The 18,660-nt window shown below is 45.6% G+C and overlaps 14 non-coding genes and 1 pseudogene across 14 annotated transcripts; all 15 read left to right on the top strand.

The window, feature by feature from the left end:
• The first annotated feature begins 639 nt into the window (after positions 1-639).
• LOC141242970 (U2 spliceosomal RNA) lies at positions 640-830 on the top strand. The gene has a single exon (XR_012307321.1). It is a non-coding gene; the product is annotated as a U2 spliceosomal RNA (small nuclear RNA).
• Positions 831-1,952: 1,122 nt separating this feature from the next.
• On the top strand, positions 1,953-2,143 carry LOC141242922 (U2 spliceosomal RNA). The gene has a single exon (XR_012307276.1). It is a non-coding gene; the product is annotated as a U2 spliceosomal RNA (small nuclear RNA).
• A 1,125-nt stretch (positions 2,144-3,268) lies between these two features.
• LOC141242802 (U2 spliceosomal RNA) lies at positions 3,269-3,459 on the top strand. Its single transcript, XR_012307163.1, has one exon. It is a non-coding gene; the product is annotated as a U2 spliceosomal RNA (small nuclear RNA).
• A 1,120-nt stretch (positions 3,460-4,579) lies between these two features.
• On the top strand, positions 4,580-4,695 carry LOC141242990 (U2 spliceosomal RNA; annotated as a pseudogene).
• A 524-nt stretch (positions 4,696-5,219) lies between these two features.
• Positions 5,220-5,408, top strand: LOC141242975 (U2 spliceosomal RNA). The gene has a single exon (XR_012307324.1). It is a non-coding gene; the product is annotated as a U2 spliceosomal RNA (small nuclear RNA).
• Positions 5,409-6,528: 1,120 nt separating this feature from the next.
• Positions 6,529-6,719, top strand: LOC141242800 (U2 spliceosomal RNA). The gene has a single exon (XR_012307162.1). It is a non-coding gene; the product is annotated as a U2 spliceosomal RNA (small nuclear RNA).
• A 1,122-nt stretch (positions 6,720-7,841) lies between these two features.
• On the top strand, positions 7,842-8,032 carry LOC141242799 (U2 spliceosomal RNA). Its single transcript, XR_012307161.1, has one exon. It is a non-coding gene; the product is annotated as a U2 spliceosomal RNA (small nuclear RNA).
• A 1,120-nt stretch (positions 8,033-9,152) lies between these two features.
• LOC141242798 (U2 spliceosomal RNA) lies at positions 9,153-9,343 on the top strand. Its single transcript, XR_012307160.1, has one exon. It is a non-coding gene; the product is annotated as a U2 spliceosomal RNA (small nuclear RNA).
• A 1,120-nt stretch (positions 9,344-10,463) lies between these two features.
• Positions 10,464-10,654, top strand: LOC141242797 (U2 spliceosomal RNA). Its single transcript, XR_012307159.1, has one exon. It is a non-coding gene; the product is annotated as a U2 spliceosomal RNA (small nuclear RNA).
• A 1,121-nt stretch (positions 10,655-11,775) lies between these two features.
• LOC141242796 (U2 spliceosomal RNA) lies at positions 11,776-11,966 on the top strand. The gene has a single exon (XR_012307158.1). It is a non-coding gene; the product is annotated as a U2 spliceosomal RNA (small nuclear RNA).
• A 1,120-nt stretch (positions 11,967-13,086) lies between these two features.
• Positions 13,087-13,277, top strand: LOC141242795 (U2 spliceosomal RNA). Its single transcript, XR_012307157.1, has one exon. It is a non-coding gene; the product is annotated as a U2 spliceosomal RNA (small nuclear RNA).
• Positions 13,278-14,399: 1,122 nt separating this feature from the next.
• On the top strand, positions 14,400-14,590 carry LOC141242939 (U2 spliceosomal RNA). The gene has a single exon (XR_012307292.1). It is a non-coding gene; the product is annotated as a U2 spliceosomal RNA (small nuclear RNA).
• Positions 14,591-15,712: 1,122 nt separating this feature from the next.
• On the top strand, positions 15,713-15,903 carry LOC141242793 (U2 spliceosomal RNA). The gene has a single exon (XR_012307155.1). It is a non-coding gene; the product is annotated as a U2 spliceosomal RNA (small nuclear RNA).
• A 1,121-nt stretch (positions 15,904-17,024) lies between these two features.
• On the top strand, positions 17,025-17,215 carry LOC141242792 (U2 spliceosomal RNA). The gene has a single exon (XR_012307154.1). It is a non-coding gene; the product is annotated as a U2 spliceosomal RNA (small nuclear RNA).
• A 1,125-nt stretch (positions 17,216-18,340) lies between these two features.
• Positions 18,341-18,531, top strand: LOC141242818 (U2 spliceosomal RNA). The gene has a single exon (XR_012307178.1). It is a non-coding gene; the product is annotated as a U2 spliceosomal RNA (small nuclear RNA).
• The last annotated feature ends 129 nt before the right edge of the window (positions 18,532-18,660 follow it).

Here is an 18,660-nt window from a genome sequence, read left to right as displayed (position 1 = left end):
TGCCTTTTCTGAAACGTTGTCTCCCTCTGCTGGAACACTGACTTCTTTCATTTAATGCCTGCAGACTATAAAAGAGAAACCAACCCAAAAAGTTTGGTTGATTAGTCTGTGGCATTCTTTTAAACTGTTGCTTATGGCGGTCTCTGTGAGCTTCTCAGTGACATTCAGCCATCCAGGTATCCCGCCTGCAGTAGACGGAATGTGGCAATGGAACGCTGGCTGCACGTGTCATAATAGGCTCTGAGCCTTTATATACCTGCGCACAGCAGCAGCCACCTTCAGTCTGCTGCTGGACAGCCAGCAGCAACAGCAGCAGGAGAGGTAATTAATCAGCAACCCTCCTGCTAAGGGTAGACAGCTGCTCGTTCCACCCCCCCCCGCCTTAATTGGTTCTCCTCCCTTCCAACGGTGTTGAGGCGGGTGGGAACAGCCGGGGGTTGAGGGTACTGTGCTAAAAGAGGTGGAGTTATGCAGATCTAAAACGCGTGGATTGCAGCAGCAGCAAGCCGAAAAGTGCAGGCATGTGAGGGATCTAGAGGTTGACAGCATGTCTTCTTAACGGGAGTCCAGGTGGCCATCTCCACAAATGGACTTTTCAGAATCCTTGGGTGGCACCGTAGTCGGAAACCAATTCTGGTTATCGCTTCTCGGCCTTTTGGCTAAGATAAAGTGTAGTATCTGTTCTTATCAGTTTAATATCTGATACGTCCAGTATCTGGGGACCATATATTAAATGGATTTTTAGAACAGGGAGATGGAAAAAGAGCTTGCTCTGTCCACTCCACGCATTGACCTGGTATTGCAGTATCTCCAGGACCGGTGCACCCCTTCTTTAATGCAGTTTCTAAAATCAGAAAGAATTGAATTCAATGCTTTTTGTTCATTTTGCTTGTTTGTCGGATTTTGGGATGGACTCTTTGGCTTTGCTTTTCTTCTCCTCATTGGATTTTTCATGTTAAAAGTTGCAGAAGCCAGATGACAAGCTCATTTTGGTTCAACTTCAGCAACTGTGCATTGCATTGACATGTAATGTAATGTAATGCAATGCTATCTATCTAGCTCTCCCTCTATACTTCCTTTTGGATAAACAGACATATTAGGCAAGCATTTTGGAGCTTTCACCTAAATAACTACAGGTGGTGAGATAAGCTGCACAATATAATTGACCTTTCAGTATATTGTTGCACACACACCATCTATTTAGCAAATGCCCTTGTTATCAACAGCAGCCTTTTAAACTCACCTGAGCTAACAGGTATGTGAGCTAGTTACTCTGCTGCGCTTAAAATTTCTTTTTTGGTTTGCTACAATGCCTTTTCTGAAACGTTGTCTCCCTCTGCTGGAACACTGACTTCTTTCATTTAATGTCTGCAGACTATAAAAGAGAAACCAACCCAAAAAGTTTGGTTGATTAGTCTGTGGCATTCTTTTAAACTGTTGCTTATGGCGGTCTCTGTGAGCTTCTCAGTGACATTCAGCCATCCAGGTATCCTGCCTGCAGTAGACGGAATGTGGCAATGGAACGCTGGCTGCGCGTGTCATAATAGGCTCTGAGCCTTTATATACCTGCGCACAGCAGCAGCCACCTTCAGTCTGCTGCTGGACAGCCAGCAGCAGCAGCAGCAGGAGAGGTAATTAATCAGCAACCCTCCTGCTAAGGGTAGACAGCTGCTCGTTCCACCCCCCCCCCCCGCCTTAATTGGTTCTCCTCCCTTCCAACGGTGTTGAGGCGGGTGGGAACAGCCGGGGGTTGAGGGTACTGTGCTAAAAGAGGTGGAGTTATGCAGATCTAAAACGCGTGGATTGCAGCAGCAGCAAGCCGAAAAGTGCAGGCATGTGAGGGATCTAGAGGTTGACAGCATGTCTTCTTAACGGGAGTCCAGGTGGCCATCTCCACAAATGGACTTTTCAGAATCCTTGGGTGGCACCGTAGTCGGAAACCAATTCTGGTTATCGCTTCTCGGCCTTTTGGCTAAGATCAAGTGTAGTATCTGTTCTTATCAGTTTAATATCTGATACGTCCCCTATCTGGGGACCATTTATTAAATGGATTTTTAGAACAGGGAGATGGAAAAAGAGCTTGCTCTGTCCACTCCACGCATTGACCTGGTATTGCAGTATCTCCAGGACCGGTGCACCCCTTCTTTAATGCAGTTTCTAAAATCAGAAAGAATTGAATTCAATGCTTTTTGTTCATTTTGCTTGTTTGTCGGATTTTGGGATGGACTCTTTGGCTTTGCTTTTCTTCTCCTCATTGGATTTTTCATGTTAAAAGTTGCAGAAGCCAGATGACAAGCTCATTTTGGTTCAACTTCAGCAACTGTGCATTGCATTGCCATGTAATGTAATGTAATGCAATGCTATCTATCTAGCTCTCCCTCTATACTTCCTTTTGGATAAACAGACATATTAGGCAAGCATTTTGGAGCTTTCACCTAAATAACTACAGGTGGTGAGATAAGCTGCACAATATAATTGACCTTTCAGTATATTGTTGCACACACACCATCTATTTAGCAAATGCCCTTGTTATCAACAGCAGCCTTTTAAACTCACCTGAGCTAACAGGTATGTGAGCTGGTTACTCTGCTGCGCTTAAAATTTCTTTTTTGGTTTGCTACAATGCCTTTTCTGAAACGTTGTCTCCCTCTGCTGGAACACTGACTTCTTTCATTTAATGCCTGCAGACTATAAAAGAGAAACCAACCCAAAAAGTTTGGTTGATTAGTCTGTGGCATTCTTTTAAACTGTTGCTTATGGCGGTCTCTGTGAGCTTCTCAGTGACATTCAGCCATCCAGGTATCCCGCCTGCAGTAGACGGAATGTGGCAATGGAACGCTGGCTGCGCGTGTCATAATAGGCTCTGAGCCTTTATATACCTGCGCACAGCAGCAGCCACCTTCAGTCTGCTGCTGGACAGCCAGCAGCAGCAGCAGCAGGAGAGGTAATTAATCAGCAACCCTCCTGCTACGGGTAGACAGCTGCTCGTTACACCCCCCCCCCCCCCCGCCTTAATTGGTTCTCCTCCCTTCCAACGGTGTTGAGGCGGGTGGGAACAGCCGGGGGTTGAGGGTACTGTGCTAAAAGAGGTGGAGTTATGCAGATCTAAAACGCGTGGATTGCAGCAGCAGCAAGCCGAAAAGTGCAGGCATGTGAGGGATCTAGAGGTTGACAGCATGTCTTCTTAACGGGAGTCCAGGTGGCCATCTCCACAAATGGACTTTTCAGAATCCTTGGGTGGCACCGTAGTCGGAAACCAATTCTGGTTATCGCTTCTCGGCCTTTTGGCTAAGATCAAGTGTAGTATCTGTTCTTATCAGTTTAATATCTGATACGTCCCCTATCTGGGGACCATATATTAAATGGATTTTTAGAACAGGGAGATGGAAAAAGAGCTTGCTCTGTCCACTCCACGCATTGACCTGGTATTGCAGTATCTCCAGGACCGGTGCACCCCTTCTTTAATGCAGTTTCTAAAATCAGAAAGAATTGAATTCAATGCTTTTTGTTCATTTTGCTTGTTTGTCGGATTTTGGGATGGACTCTTTGGCTTTGCTTTTCTTCTCCTCATTGGATTTTTCATGTTAAAAGTTGCAGAAGCCAGATGACAAGCTCATTTTGGTTCAACTTCAGCAACTGTGCATTGCATTGCCATGTAATGTAATGTAATGCAATGCTATCTATCTAGCTCTCCATCTATACTTCCTTTTGGATAAACAGACATATTAGGCAAGCATTTTGGAGCTTTCACCTAAATAACTACAGGTGGTGAGATAAGCTGCACAATATAATTGACCTTTCAGTATATTGTTGCACACACACCATCTATTTAGCAAATGCCCTTGTTATCAACAGCAGCCTTTTAAACTCACCTGAGCTAACAGGTATGTGAGCTGGTTACTCTGCTGCGCTTAAAATTTCTTTTTTGGTTTGCTACAATGCCTTTTCTGAAACGTTGTCTCCCTCTGCTGGAACACTGACTTCTTTCATTTAATGCCTGCAGACTATAAAAGAGAAACCAACCCAAAAAGTTTGGTTGATTAGTCTGTGGCATTCTTTTAAACTGTTGCTTATGGCGGTCTCTGTGAGCTTCTCAGTGACATTCAGCCATCCAGGTATCCCGCCTGCAGTAGACGGAATGTGGCAATGGAACGCTGGCTGCGCGTGTCATAATAGGCTCTGAGCCTTTATATACCTGCGCACAGCAGCAGCCACCTTCAGTCTGCTGCTGGACAGCCAGCAGCAGCAGCAGCAGGAGAGGTAATTAATCAGCAACCCTCCTGCTAAGGGTAGACAGCTGCTCGTTCCACCCCCCCCCCGCCTTAATTGGTTCTCCTCCCTTCCAACGGTGTTGAGGCGGGTGGGAACAGCCGGGGGTTGAGGGCACTGTGCTAAAAGAGGTGGAGTTATGCAGATCTAAAACGCGTGGATTGCAGCAGCAGCAAGCCGAAAAGTGCAGGCATGTGAGGGATCTAGAGGTTGACAGCATGTCTTCTTAACGGGAGTCCAGGTGGCCATCTCCACAAATGGACTTTTCAGAATCCTTGGGTGGCACCGTAGTCGGAAACCAATTCTGGTTATCGCTTCTCGGCCTTTTGGCTAAGATCAAGTGTAGTATCTTTTGAAAAGGCAGTTTTGTCCTTGGGCTGCCCTAGTAAATTGATGCATATTACACACTGGTTTGGTGCACTTGTTAGTACGCCAGGTGGCTCATAGAGTTATCTGATGGAAAACATGGCCCTCCAGGATCGAAGTCACTAGGCTGGGTAAGTGTGAGGGCTTTGGAGCAATGTGCCCCAGGAGTAGGCGCCCTGGTGGGAGTCCAAGCTTACTGGGACTGGGAACCCCAGAAAGACTTGGCTTCGTAGCACGCCGCACCTTTGCCAATCATACTTTCTGAGCAACCCCCCCTATTCCTGGCCTCCGGGCTAGGAAGGGGAATTTTTATAAACCCGGTCGGAGGTCCGGTCAGCTTTGGGCTGAGAAACCAACACAGGCTCCAGCTCCACTAGGGTGGCAGCCTAGATGGAAGCTGGGAGCACGAAAACGGCTCTTCTCCGGCTTCGGCTAGGGAGAGCATCGGAGATCCCTGACCCTCGCTGTGGCCTTCTGGCTCGGAGGGATGGGGATGGTTTATTGGGGACCCTCTCCTCCGGGAAGGGTCCACATGAATCCTCGCCTCGTGCGCTGTTTTGGTGTGACTTCGGTCACATTTTTCAGTGCCTTGGATGCAGCTTCAATCATTCAATCAAAAATCTGTTCTTATCAGTTTAATATCTGATACGTCCCCTATCTGGGGACCATATATTAAATGGATTTTTAGAACAGGGAGATGGAAAAAGAGCTTGCTCTGTCCACTCCACGCATTGACCTGGTATTGCAGTATCTCCAGGACCGGTGCACCCCTTCTTTAATGCAGTTTCTAAAATCAGAAAGAATTGAATTCAATGCTTTTTGTTCATTTTGCTTGTTTGTCGGATTTTGGGATGGACTCTTTGGCTTTGCTTTTCTTCTCCTCATTGCATTTTTCATGTTAAAAGTTGCAGAAGCCAGATGACAAGCTCATTTTGGTTCAACTTCAGCAACTGTGCATTGCATTGCCATGTAATGTAATGTAATGCAATGCTATCTATCTAGCTCTCCCTCTATACTTCCTTTTGGATAAACAGACATATTAGGCAAGCATTTTGGAGCTTTCACCTAAATAACTACAGGTGGTGAGATAAGCTGCACAATATAATTGACCTTTCAGTATATTGTTGCACACACACCATCTATTTAGCAAATGCCCTTGTTATCAACAGCAGCCTTTTAAACTCACCTGAGCTAACAGGTATGTGAGCTGGTTACTCTGCTGCGCTTAAAATTTCTTTTTTGGTTTGCTACAATGCCTTTTCTGAAACGTTGTCTCCCTCTGCTGGAACACTGACTTCTTTCATTTAATGCCTGCAGACTATAAAAGAGAAACCAACCCAAAAAGTTTGGTTGATTAGTCTGTGGCATTCTTTTAAACTGTTGCTTTTGGCGGTCTCTGTGAGCTTCTCAGTGACATTCAGCCATCCAGGTATCCCGCCTGCAGTAGACGGAATGTGGCAATGGAACGCTGGCTGCGCGTGTCATAATAGGCTCTGAGCCTTTATATACCTGCGCACAGCAGCAGCCACCTTCAGTCTGCTGCTGGACAGCCAGCAGCAGCAGCAGCAGGAGAGGTAATTAATCAGCAACCCTCCTGCTAAGGGTAGACAGCTGCTCGTTCCACCCCCCCCCCGCCTTAATTGGTTCTCCTCCCTTCCAACGGTGTTGAGGCGGGTGGTAACAGCCGGGGGTTGAGGGTACTGTGCTAAAAGAGGTGGAGTTATGCAGATCTAAAACGCGTGGATTGCAGCAGCAGCAAGCCGAAAAGTGCAGGCATGTGAGGGATCTAGAGGTTGACAGCATGTCTTCTTAACGGGAGTCCAGGTGGCCATCTCCACAAATGGACTTTTCAGAATCCTTGGGTGGCACCGTAGTCGGAAACCAATTCTGGTTATCGCTTCTCGGCCTTTTGGCTAAGATCAAGTGTAGTATCTGTTCTTATCAGTTTAATATCTGATACGTCCCCTATCTGGGGACCATATATTAAATGGATTTTTAGAACAGGGAGATGGAAAAAGAGCTTGCTCTGTCCACTCCACGCATTGACCTGGTATTGCAGTATCTCCAGGACCGGTGCACCCCTTCTTTAATGCAGTTTCTAAAATCAGAAAGAATTGAATTCAATGCTTTTTGTTCATTTTGCTTGTTTGTCGGATTTTGGGATGGACTCTTTGGCTTTGCTTTTCTTCTCCTCATTGGATTTTTCATGTTAAAAGTTGCAGAAGCCAGATGACAAGCTCATTTTGGTTAAACTTCAGCAACTGTGCATTGCATTGCCATGTAATGTAATGTAATGCAATGCTATCTATCTAGCTCTCCCTCTATACTTCCTTTTGGATAAACAGACATATTAGGCAAGCATTTTGGAGCTTTCACCTAAATAACTACAGGTGGTGAGATAAGCTGCACAATATAATTGACCTTTCAGTATATTGTTGCACACACACCATCTATTTAGCAAATGCCCTTGTTATCAACAGCAGCCTTTTAAACTCACCTGAGCTGACAGGTATGTGAGCTGGTTACTCTGCTGCGCTTAAAATTTCTTTTTTGGTTTGCTACAATGCCTTTTCTGAAACGTTGTCTCCCTCTGCTGGAACACTGACTTCTTTCATTTAATGCCTGCAGACTATAAAAGAGAAACCAACCCAAAAAGTTTGGTTGATTAGTCAGTGGCATTCTTTTAAACTGTTGCTTATGGCGGTCTCTGTGAGCTTCTCAGTGACATTCAGCCATCCAGGTATCCCGCCTGCAGTAGACGGAATGTGGCAATGGAACGCTGGCTGCGCGTGTCATAATAGGCTCTGAGCCTTTATATACCTGCGCACAGCAGCAGCCACCTTCAGTCTGCTGCTGGACAGCCAGCAGCAGCAGCAGCAGGAGAGGTAATTAATCAGCAACCCTCCTGCTAAGGGTAGACAGCTGCTCGTTCCACCCCCCCCCCCCGCCTTAATTGGTTCTCCTCCCTTCCAACGGTGTTGAGGCGGGTGGGAACAGCCGGGGGTTGAGGGTACTGTGCTAAAAGAGGTGGAGTTATGCAGATCTAAAACGCGTGGATTGCAGCAGCAGCAAGCCGAAAAGTGCAGGCATGTGAGGGATCTAGAGGTTGACAGCATGTCTTCTTAACGGGAGTCCAGGTGGCCATCTCCACAAATGGACTTTTCAGAATCCTTGGGTGGCACCGTAGTCGGAAACCAATTCTGGTTATCGCTTCTCGGCCTTTTGGCTAAGATCAAGTGTAGTATCTGTTCTTATCAGTTTAATATCTGATACGTCCCCTATCTGGGGACCATATATTAAATGGATTTTTAGAACAGGGAGATGGAAAAAGAGCTTGCTCTGTCCACTCCACGCATTGACCTGGTATTGCAGTATCTCCAGGACCGGTGCACCCCTTCTTTAACGCAGTTTCTAAAATCAGAAAGAATTGAATTCAATGCTTTTTGTTCATTTTGCTTGTTTGTCGGATTTTGGGATGGACTCTTTGGCTTTGCTTTTCTTCTCCTCATTGGATTTTTCATGTTAAAAGTTGCAGAAGCCAGATGACAAGCTCATTTTGGTTCAACTTCAGCAACTGTGCATTGCATTGCCATGTAATGTAATGTAATGCAATGCTATCTATCTAGCTCTCCCTCTATACTTCCTTTTGGATAAACAGACATATTAGGCAAGCATTTTGGAGCTTTCACCTAAATAACTACAGGTGGTGAGATAAGCTGCACAATATAATTGACCTTTCAGTATATTGTTGCACACACACCATCTATTTAGCAAATGCCCTTGTTATCAACAGCAGCCTTTTAAACTCACCTGAGCTAACAGGTATGTGAGCTGGTTACTCTGCTGCGCTTAAAATTTCTTTTTTGGTTTGCTACAATGCCTTTTCTGAAACGTTGTCTCCCTCTGCTGGAACACTGACTTCTTTCATTTAATGCCTGCAGACTATAAAAGAGAAACCAACCCAAAAAGTTTGGTTGATTAGTCTGTGGCATTCTTTTAAACTGTTGCTTATGGCGGTCTCTGTGAGCTTCTCAGTGACATTCAGCCATCCAGGTATCCCGCCTGCAGTAGACGGAATGTGGCAATGGAACGCTGGCTGCGCGTGTCATAATAGGCTCTGAGCCTTTATATACCTGCGCACAGCAGCAGCCACCTTCAGTCTGCTGCTGGACAGCCAGCAGCAGCAGCAGCAGGAGAGGTAATTAATCAGCAACCCTCCTGCTAAGGGTAGACAGCTGCTCGTTCCACCCCCCCCCCGCCTTAATTGGTTCTCCTCCCTTCCAACGGTGTTGAGGCGGGTGGGAACAGCCGGGGGTTGAGGGTACTGTGCTAAAAGAGGTGGAGTTATGCAGATCTAAAACGCGTGGATTGCAGCAGCAGCAAGCCGAAAAGTGCAGGCATGTGAGGGATCTAGAGGTTGACAGCATGTCTTCTTAACGGGAGTCCAGGTGGCCATCTCCACAAATGGACTTTTCAGAATCCTTGGGTGGCACCGTAGTCGGAAACCAATTCTGGTTATCGCTTCTCGGCCTTTTGGCTAAGATCAAGTGTAGTATCTGTTCTTATCAGTTTAATATCTGATACGTCCCCTATCTGGGGACCATATATTAAATGGATTTTTAGAACAGGGAGATGGAAAAAGAGCTTGCTCTGTCCACTCCACGCATTGACCTGGTATTGCAGTATCTCCAGGACCGGTGCACCCCTTCTTTAATGCAGTTTCTAAAATCAGAAAGAATTGAATTCAATGCTTTTTGTTCATTTTGCTTGTTTGTCGGATTTTGGGATGGACTCTTTGGCTTTGCTTTTCTTCTCCTCATTGGATTTTTCATGTTAAAAGTTGCAGAAGCCAGATGACAAGCTCATTTTGGTTCAACTTCAGCAACTGTGCATTGCATTGCCATGTAATGTAATGTAATGCAATGCTATCTATCTAGCTCTCCCTCTATACTTCCTTTTGGATAAACAGACATATTAGGCAAGCATTTTGGAGCTTTCACCTAAATAACTACAGGTGGTGAGATAAGCTGCACAATATAATTGACCTTTCAGTATATTGTTGCACACACACCATCTATTTAGCAAATGCCCTTGTTATCAACAGCAGCCTTTTAAACTCACCTGAGCTAACAGGTATGTGAGCTGGTTACTCTGCTGCGCTTAAAATTTCTTTTTTGGTTTGCTACAATGCCTTTTCTGAAACGTTGTCTCCCTCTGCTGGAACACTGACTTCTTTCATTTAATGCCTGCAGACTATAAGAGAGAAACCAACCCAAAAAGTTTGGTTGATTAGTCTGTGGCATTCTTTTAAACTGTTGCTTTTGGCGGTCTCTGTGAGCTTCTCAGTGACATTCAGCCATCCAGGTATCCCGCCTGCAGTAGACGGAATGTGGCAATGGAACGCTGGCTGCGCGTGTCATAATAGGCTCTGAGCCTTTATATACCTGCGCACAGCAGCAGCCACCTTCAGTCTGCTGCTGGACAGCCAGCAGCAGCAGCAGCAGGAGAGGTAATTAATCAGCAACCCTCCTGCTAAGGGTAGACAGCTGCTCGTTCCACCCCCCCCCCGCCTTAATTGGTTCTCCTCCCTTCCAACGGTGTTGAGGCGGGTGGTAACAGCCGGGGGTTGAGGGTACTGTGCTAAAAGAGGTGGAGTTATGCAGATCTAAAACGCGTGGATTGCAGCAGCAGCAAGCCGAAAAGTGCAGGCATGTGAGGGATCTAGAGGTTGACAGCATGTCTTCTTAACGGGAGTCCAGGTGGCCATCTCCACAAATGGACTTTTCAGAATCCTTGGGTGGCACCGTAGTCGGAAACCAATTCTGGTTATCGCTTCTCGGCCTTTTGGCTAAGATCAAGTGTAGTATCTGTTCTTATCAGTTTAATATCTGATACGTCCCCTATCTGGGGACCATATATTAAATGGATTTTTAGAACAGGGAGATGGAAAAAGAGCTTGCTCTGTCCACTCCACGCATTGACCTGGTATTGCAGTATCTCCAGGACCGGTGCACCCCTTCTTTAATGCAGTTTCTAAAATCAGAAAGAATTGAATTCAATGCTTTTTGTTCATTTTGCTTGTTTGTCGGATTTTGGGATGGACTCTTTGGCTTTGCTTTTCTTCTCCTCATTGGATTTTTCATGTTAAAAGTTGCAGAAGCCAGATGACAAGCTCATTTTGGTTCAACTTCAGCAACTGTGCATTGCATTGCCATGTAATGTAATGTAATGCAATGCTATCTATCTAGCTCTCCCTCTATACTTCCTTTTGGATAAACAGACATATTAGGCAAGCATTTTGGAGCTTTCACCTAAATAACTACAGGTGGTGAGATAAGCTGCACAATATAATTGACCTTTCAGTATATTGTTGCACACACACCATCTATTTAGCAAATGCCCTTGTTATCAACAGCAGCCTTTTAAACTCACCTGAGCTAACAGGTATGTGAGCTGGTTACTCTGCTGCGCTTAAAATTTCTTTTTTGGTTTGCTACAATGCCTTTTCTGAAACGTTGTCTCCCTCTGCTGGAACACTGACTTCTTTCATTTAATGCCTGCAGACTATAAAAGAGAAACCAACCCAAAAAGTTTGGTTGATTAGTCTGTGGCATTCTTTTAAACTGTTGCTTATGGCGGTCTCTGTGAGCTTCTCAGTGACATTCAGCCATCCAGGTATCCCGCCTGCAGTAGACGGAATGTGGCAATGGAACGCTGGCTGCGCGTGTCATAATAGGCTCTGAGCCTTTATATACCTGCGCACAGCAGCAGCCACCTTCAGTCTGCTGGTGGACAGCCAGCAGCAGCAGCAGCAGGAGAGGTAATTAATCAGCAACCCTCCTGCTAAGGGTAGACAGCTGCTCGTTCCACCCCCCCCCCCGCCTTAATTGGTTCTCCTCCCTTCCAACGGTGTTGAGGCGGGTGGGAACAGCCGGGGGTTGAGGGTACTGTGCTAAAAGAGGTGGAGTTATGCAGATCTAAAACGCGTGGATTGCAGCAGCAGCAAGCCGAAAAGTGCAGGCATGTGAGGGATCTAGAGGTTGACAGCATGTCTTCTTAACGGGAGTCCAGGTGGCCATCTCCACAAATGGACTTTTCAGAATCCTTGGGTGGCACCGTAGTCGGAAACCAATTCTGGTTATCGCTTCTCGGCCTTTTGGCTAAGATCAAGTGTAGTATCTGTTCTTATCAGTTTAATATCTGATACGTCCCCTATCTGGGGACCATATATTAAATGGATTTTTAGAACAGGGAGATGGAAAAAGAGCTTGCTCTGTCCACTCCACGCATTGACCTGGTATTGCAGTATCTCCAGGACCGGTGCACCCCTTCTTTAATGCAGTTTCTAAAATCAGAAAGAATTGAATTCAATGCTTTTTGTTCATTTTGCTTGTTTGTCGGATTTTGGGATGGACTCTTTGGCTTTGCTTTTCTTCTCCTCATTGGATTTTTCATGTTAAAAGTTGCAGAAGCCAGATGACAAGCTCATTTTGGTTCAACTTCAGCAACTGTGCATTGCATTGCCATGTAATGTAATGTAATGCAATGCTATCTATCTAGCTCTCCCTCTATACTTCCTTTTGGATAAACAGACATATTAGGCAAGCATTTTGGAGCTTTCACCTAAATAACTACAGGTGGTGAGATAAGCTGCACAATATAATTGACCTTTCAGTATATTGTTGCACACACACCATCTATTTAGCAAATGCCCTTGTTATCAACAGCAGCCTTTTAAACTCACCTGAGCTAACAGGTATGTGAGCTGGTTACTCTGCTGCGCTTAAAATTTCTTTTTTGGTTTGCTACAATGCCTTTTCTGAAACGTTGTCTCCCTCTGCTGGAACACTGACTTCTTTCATTTAATGCCTGCAGACTATAAAAGAGAAACCAACCCAAAAAGTTTGGTTGATTAGTCTGTGGCATTCTTTTAAACTGTTGCTTATGGCGGTCTCTGTGAGCTTCTCAGTGACATTCAGCCATCCAGGTATCCCGCCTGCAGTAGACGGAATGTGGCAATGGAACGCTGGCTGCGCGTGTCATAATAGGCTCTGAGCCTTTATATACCTGCGCACAGCAGCAGCCACCTTCAGTCTGCTGCTGGACAGCCAGCAGCAGCAGCAGCAGGAGAGGTAATTAATCAGCAACCCTCCTGCTAAGGGTAGACAGCTGCTCGTTCCACCCCCCCCCCGCCTTAATTGGTTCTCCTCCCTTCCAACGGTGTTGAGGCGGGTGGGAACAGCCGGGGGTTGAGGGTACTGTGCTAAAAGAGGTGGAGTTATGCAGATCTAAAACGCGTGGATTGCAGCAGCAGCAAGCCGAAAAGTGCAGGCATGTGAGGGATCTAGAGGTTGACAGCATGTCTTCTTAACGGGAGTCCAGGTGGCCATCTCCACAAATGGACTTTTCAGAATCCTTGGGTGGCACCGTAGTCGGAAACCAATTCTGGTTATCGCTTCTCGGCCTTTTGGCTAAGATCAAGTGTAGTATCTGTTCTTATCAGTTTAATATCTGATACGTCCCCTATCTGGGGACCATATATTAAATGGATTTTTAGAACAGGGAGATGGAAAAAGAGCTTGCTCTGTCCACTCCACGCATTGACCTGGTATTGCAGTATCTCCAGGACCGGTGCACCCCTTCTTTAATGCAGTTTCTAAAATCAGAAAGAATTGAATTCAATGCTTTTTTGTTCATTTTGCTTGTTTGTCGGATTTTGGGATGGACTCTTTGGCTTTGCTTTTCTTCTCCTCATTGGATTTTTCATGTTAAAAGTTGCAGAAGCCAGATGACAAGCTCATTTTGGTTCAACTTCAGCAACTGTGCATTGCATTGCCATGTAATGTAATGTAATGCAATGCTATCTATCTAGCTCTCCCTCTATACTTCCTTTTGGATAAACAGACATATTAGGCAAGCATTTTGGAGCTTTCACCTAAATAACTACAGGTGGTGAGATAAGCTGCACAATATAATTGACCTTTCAGTATATTGTTGCACACACACCATCTATTTAGCAAATGCCCTTGTTATCAACAGCAGCCTTTTAAACTCACCTGAGCTAACAGGTATGTGAGCTGGTTACTCTGCTGCGCTTAAAATTTCTTTTTTGGTTTGCTACAATGCCTTTTCTGAAACGTTGTCTCCCTCTGCTGGAACACTGACTTCTTTCATTTAATGCCTGCAGACTATAAAAGAGAAACCAACCCAAAAAGTTTGGTTGATTAGTCTGTGGCATTCTTTTAAACTGTTGCTTATGGCGGTCTCTGTGAGCTTCTCAGTGACATTCAGCCATCCAGGTATCCCGCCTGCAGTAGACGGAATGTGGCAATGGAACGCTGGCTGCGCGTGTCATAATAGGCTCTGAGCCTTTATATACCTGCGCACAGCAGCAGCCACCTTCAGTCTGCTGCTGGACAGCCAGCAGCAGCAGCAGCAGGAGAGGTAATTAATCAGCAACCCTCCTGCTAAGGGTAGACAGCTGCTCGTTCCACCCCCCCCCCCGCCTTAATTGGTTCTCCTCCCTTCCAACGGTGTTGAGGCGGGTGGGAACAGCCGGGGGTTGAGGGTACTGTGCTAAAAGAGGTGGAGTTATGCAGATCTAAAACGCGTGGATTGCAGCAGCAGCAAGCCGAAAAGTGCAGGCATGTGAGGGATCTAGAGGTTGACAGCATGTCTTCTTAACGGGAGTCCAGGTGGCCATCTCCACAAATGGACTTTTCAGAATCCTTGGGTGGCACCGTAGTCGGAAACCAATTCTGGTTATCGCTTCTCGGCCTATTGGCTAAGATCAAGTGTAGTATCTGTTCTTATCAGTTTAATATCTGATACGTCCCCTATCTGGGGACCATATATTAAATGGATTTTTAGAACAGGGAGATGGAAAAAGAGCTTGCTCTGTCCACTCCACGCATTGACCTGGTATTGCAGTATCTCCAGGACCGGTGCACCCCTTCTTTAATGCAGTTTCTAAAATCAGAAAGAATTGAATTCAATGCTTTTTGTTCATTTTGCTTGTTTGTCGGATTTTGGGATGGACTCTTTGGCTTTGCTTTTCTTCTCCTCATTGGATTTTTCATGTTAAAAGTTGCAGAAGCCAGATGACAAGCTCATTTTGGTTCAACTTCAGCAACTGTGCATTGCATTGCCATGTAATGTAATGTAATGCAATGCTATCTATCTAGCTCTCCCTCTATACTTCCTTTTGGATAAACAGACATATTAGGCAAGCATTTTGGAGCTTTCACCTAAATAACTACAGGTGGTGAGATAAGCTGCACAATATAATTTACCTTTCAGTATATTGTTGCACACACACCATCTATTTAGCAAATGCCCTTGTTATCAACAGCAGCCTTTTAAACTCACCTGAGCTAACAGGTATGTGAGCTGGTTACTCTGCTGCGCTTAAAATTTCTTTTTTGGTTTGCTACAATGCCTTTTCTGAAACGTTGTCTCCCTCTGCTGGAACACTGACTTCTTTCATTTAATGCCTGCAGACTATAAAAGAGAAACCAACCCAAAAAGTTTGGTTGATTAGTCTGTGGCATTCTTTTAAACTGTTGCTTATGGCGGTCTCTGTGAGCTTCTCAGTGACATTCAGCCATCCAGGTATCCCGCCTGCAGTAGACGGAATGTGGCAATGGAACGCTGGCTGCGCGTGTCATAATAGGCTCTGAGCCTTTATATACCTGCGCACAGCAGCAGCCACCTTCAGTCTGCTGCTGGACAGCCAGCAGCAGCAGCAGTAGGAGAGGTAATTAATCAGCAACCCTCCTGCTAAGGGTAGACAGCTGCTCGTTCCACCCCCCCCCCCCGCCTTAATTGGTTCTCCTCCCTTCCAACGGTGTTGAGGCGGGTGGGAACAGCCGGGGGTTGAGGGTACTGTGCTAAAAGAGGTGGAGTTATGCAGATCTAAAACGCGTGGATTGCAGCAGCAGCAAGCCGAAAAGTGCAGGCATGTGAGGGATCTAGAGGTTGACAGCATGTCTTCTTAACGGGAGTCCAGGTGGCCATCTCCACAAATGGACTTTTCAGAATCCTTGGGTGGCACCGTAGTCGGAAACCAATTCTGGTTATCGCTTCTCGGCCTTTTGGCTAAGATCAAGTGTAGTATCTGTTCTTATCAGTTTAATATCTGATACGTCCCCTATCTGGGGACCATATATTAAATGGATTTTTAGAACAGGGAGATGGAAAAAGAGCTTGCTCTGTCCACTCCACGCATTGACCTGGTATTGCAGTATCTCCAGGACCGGTGCACCCCTTCTTTAATGCAGTTTCTAAAATCAGAAAGAATTGAATTCAATGCTTTTTGTTCATTTTGCTTGTTTGTCGGATTTTGGGATGGACTCTTTGGCTTTGCTTTTCTTCTCCTCATTGGATTTTTCATGTTAAAAGTTGCAGAAGCCAGATGACAAGCTCATTTTGGTTCAACTTCAGCAACTGTGCATTGCATTGCCATGTAATGTAATGTAATGCAATGCTATCTATCTAGCTCTCCCTCTATACTTCCTTTTGGATAAACAGACATATTAGGCAAGCATTTTGGAGCTTTCACCTAAATAACTACAGGTGGTGAGATAAGCTGCACAATATAATTGACCTTTCAGTATATTGTTGCACACACACCATCTATTTAGCAAATGCCCTTGTTATCAACAGCAGCCTTTTAAACTCACCTGAGCTAACAGGTATGTGAGCTGGTTACTCTGCTGCGCTTAAAATTTCTTTTTTGGTTTGCTACAATGCCTTTTCTGAAACGTTGTCTCCCTCTCCTGGAACACTGACTTCTTTCATTTAATGCCTGCAGACTATAAAAGAGAAACCAACCCAAAAAGTTTGGTTGATTAGTCTGTGGCATTCTTTTAAACTGTTGCTTATGGCGGTCTCTGTGAGCTTCTCAGTGACATTCAGCCATCCAGGTATCCCGCCTGCAGTAGACGGAATGTGGCAATGGAACGCTGGCTGCGCGTGTCATAATAGGCTCTGAGCCTTTATATACCTGCGCACAGCAGCAGCCACCTTCAGTCTGCTGCTGGACAGCCAGCAGCAGCAGCAGCAGGAGAGGTAATTAATCAGCAACCCTCCTGCTAAGGGTAGACAGCTGCTCGTTCCACCCCCCCCCCCGCCTTAATTGGTTCTCCTCCCTTCCAACGGTGTTGAGGCGGGTGGGAACAGCCGGGGGTTGAGGGTACTGTGCTAAAAGAGGTGGAGTTATGCAGATCTAAAACGCGTGGATTGCAGCAGCAGCAAGCCGAAAAGTGCAGGCATGTGAGGGATCTAGAGGTTGACAGCATGTCTTCTTAACGGGAGTCCAGGTGGCCATCTCCACAAATGGACTTTTCAGAATCCTTGGGTGGCACCGTAGTCGGAAACCAATTCTGGTTATCGCTTCTCGGCCTTTTGGCTAAGATCAAGTGTAGTATCTGTTCTTATCAGTTTAATATCTGATACGTCCCCTATCTGGGGACCATATATTAAATGGATTTTTAGAACAGGGAGATGGAAAAAGAGCTTGCTCTGTCCACTCCACGCATTGACCTGGTATTGCAGTATCTCCAGGACCGGTGCACCCCTTCTTTAATGCAGTTTCTAAAATCAGAAAGAATTGAATTCAATGCTTTTTGTTCATTTTGCTTGTTTGTCGGATTTTGGGATGGACTCTTTGGCTTTGCTTTTCTTCTCCTCATTGGATTTTTCATGTTAAAAGTTGCAGAAGCCAGATGACAAGCTCATTTTGGTTCAACTTCAGCAACTGTGCATTGCATTGCCATGTAATGTAATGTAATGCAATGCTATCTATCTAGCTCTCCCTCTATACTTCCTTTTGGATAAACAGACATATTAGGCAAGCATTTTGGAGCTTTCACCTAAATAACTACAGGTGGTGAGATAAGCTGCACAATATAATTGACCTTTCAGTATATTGTTGCACACACACCATCTATTTAGCAAATGCCCTTGTTATCAACAGCAGCCTTTTAAACTCACCTGAGCTAACAGGTATGTGAGCTGGTTACTCTGCTGCGCTTAAAATTTCTTTTTTGGTTTGCTACAATGCCTTTTCTGAAACGTTGTCTCCCTCTGCTGGAACACTGACTTCTTTCATTTAATGCCTGCAGACTATAAAAGAGAAACCAACCCAAAAAGTTTGGTTGATTAGTCTGTGGCATTCTTTTAAACTGTTGCTTATGGCGGTCTCTGTGAGCTTCTCAGTGACATTCAGCCATCCAGGTATCCCGCCTGCAGTAGACGGAATGTGGCAATGGAACGCTGGCTGCGCGTGTCATAATAGGCTCTGAGCCTTTATATACCTGCGCACAGCAGCAGCCACCTTCAGTCTGCTGCTGGACAGCCAGCAGCAGCAGCAGCAGGAGAGGTAATTAATCAGCAACCCTCCTGCTAAGGGTAGACAGCTGCTCGTTCCACCCCCCCCCCCCCCCGCCTTAATTGGTTCTCCTCCCTTCCAACGGTGTTGAGGCGGGTGGGAACAGCCGGGGGTTAAGGGTACTGTGCTAAAAGAGGTGGAGTTATGCAGATCTAAAACGCGTGGATTGCAGCAGCAGCAAGCCGAAAAGTGCAGGCATGTGAGGGATCTAGAGGTTGACAGCATGTCTTCTTAACGGGAGTCCAGGTGGCCATCTCCACAAATGGACTTTTCAGAATCCTTGGGTGGCACCGTAGTCGGAAACCAATTCTGGTTATCGCTTCTCGGCCTTTTGGCTAAGATCAAGTGTAGTATCTGTTCTTATCAGTTTAATATCTGATACGTCCCCTATCTGGGGACCATATATTAAATAGATTTTTAGAACAGGGAGATGGAAAAAGAGCTTGCTCTGTCCACTCCACGCATTGACCTGGTATTGCAGTATCTCCAGGACCGGTGCACCCCTTCTTTAATGCAGTTTCTAAAATCAGAAAGAATTGAATTCAATGCTTTTTGTTCATTTTGCTTGTTTGTCGGATTTTGGGATGGACTCTTTGGCTTTGCTTTTCTTCTCCTCATTGGATTTTTCATGTTAA

The sequence above is a fragment of the Phyllobates terribilis genome, unplaced genomic scaffold, assembly GCF_046119375.1.
Source record: "Phyllobates terribilis strain yellow unplaced genomic scaffold, ASM4611937v1 Scaffold_1090__1_contigs__length_425415, whole genome shotgun sequence".
NCBI classification, from domain to species: domain Eukaryota; kingdom Metazoa; phylum Chordata; class Amphibia; order Anura; family Dendrobatidae; genus Phyllobates; species Phyllobates terribilis.
The sequence above is the reverse complement of the archived record's forward strand: the minus strand, read 5'-3'. Positions and strand labels throughout refer to the sequence as shown.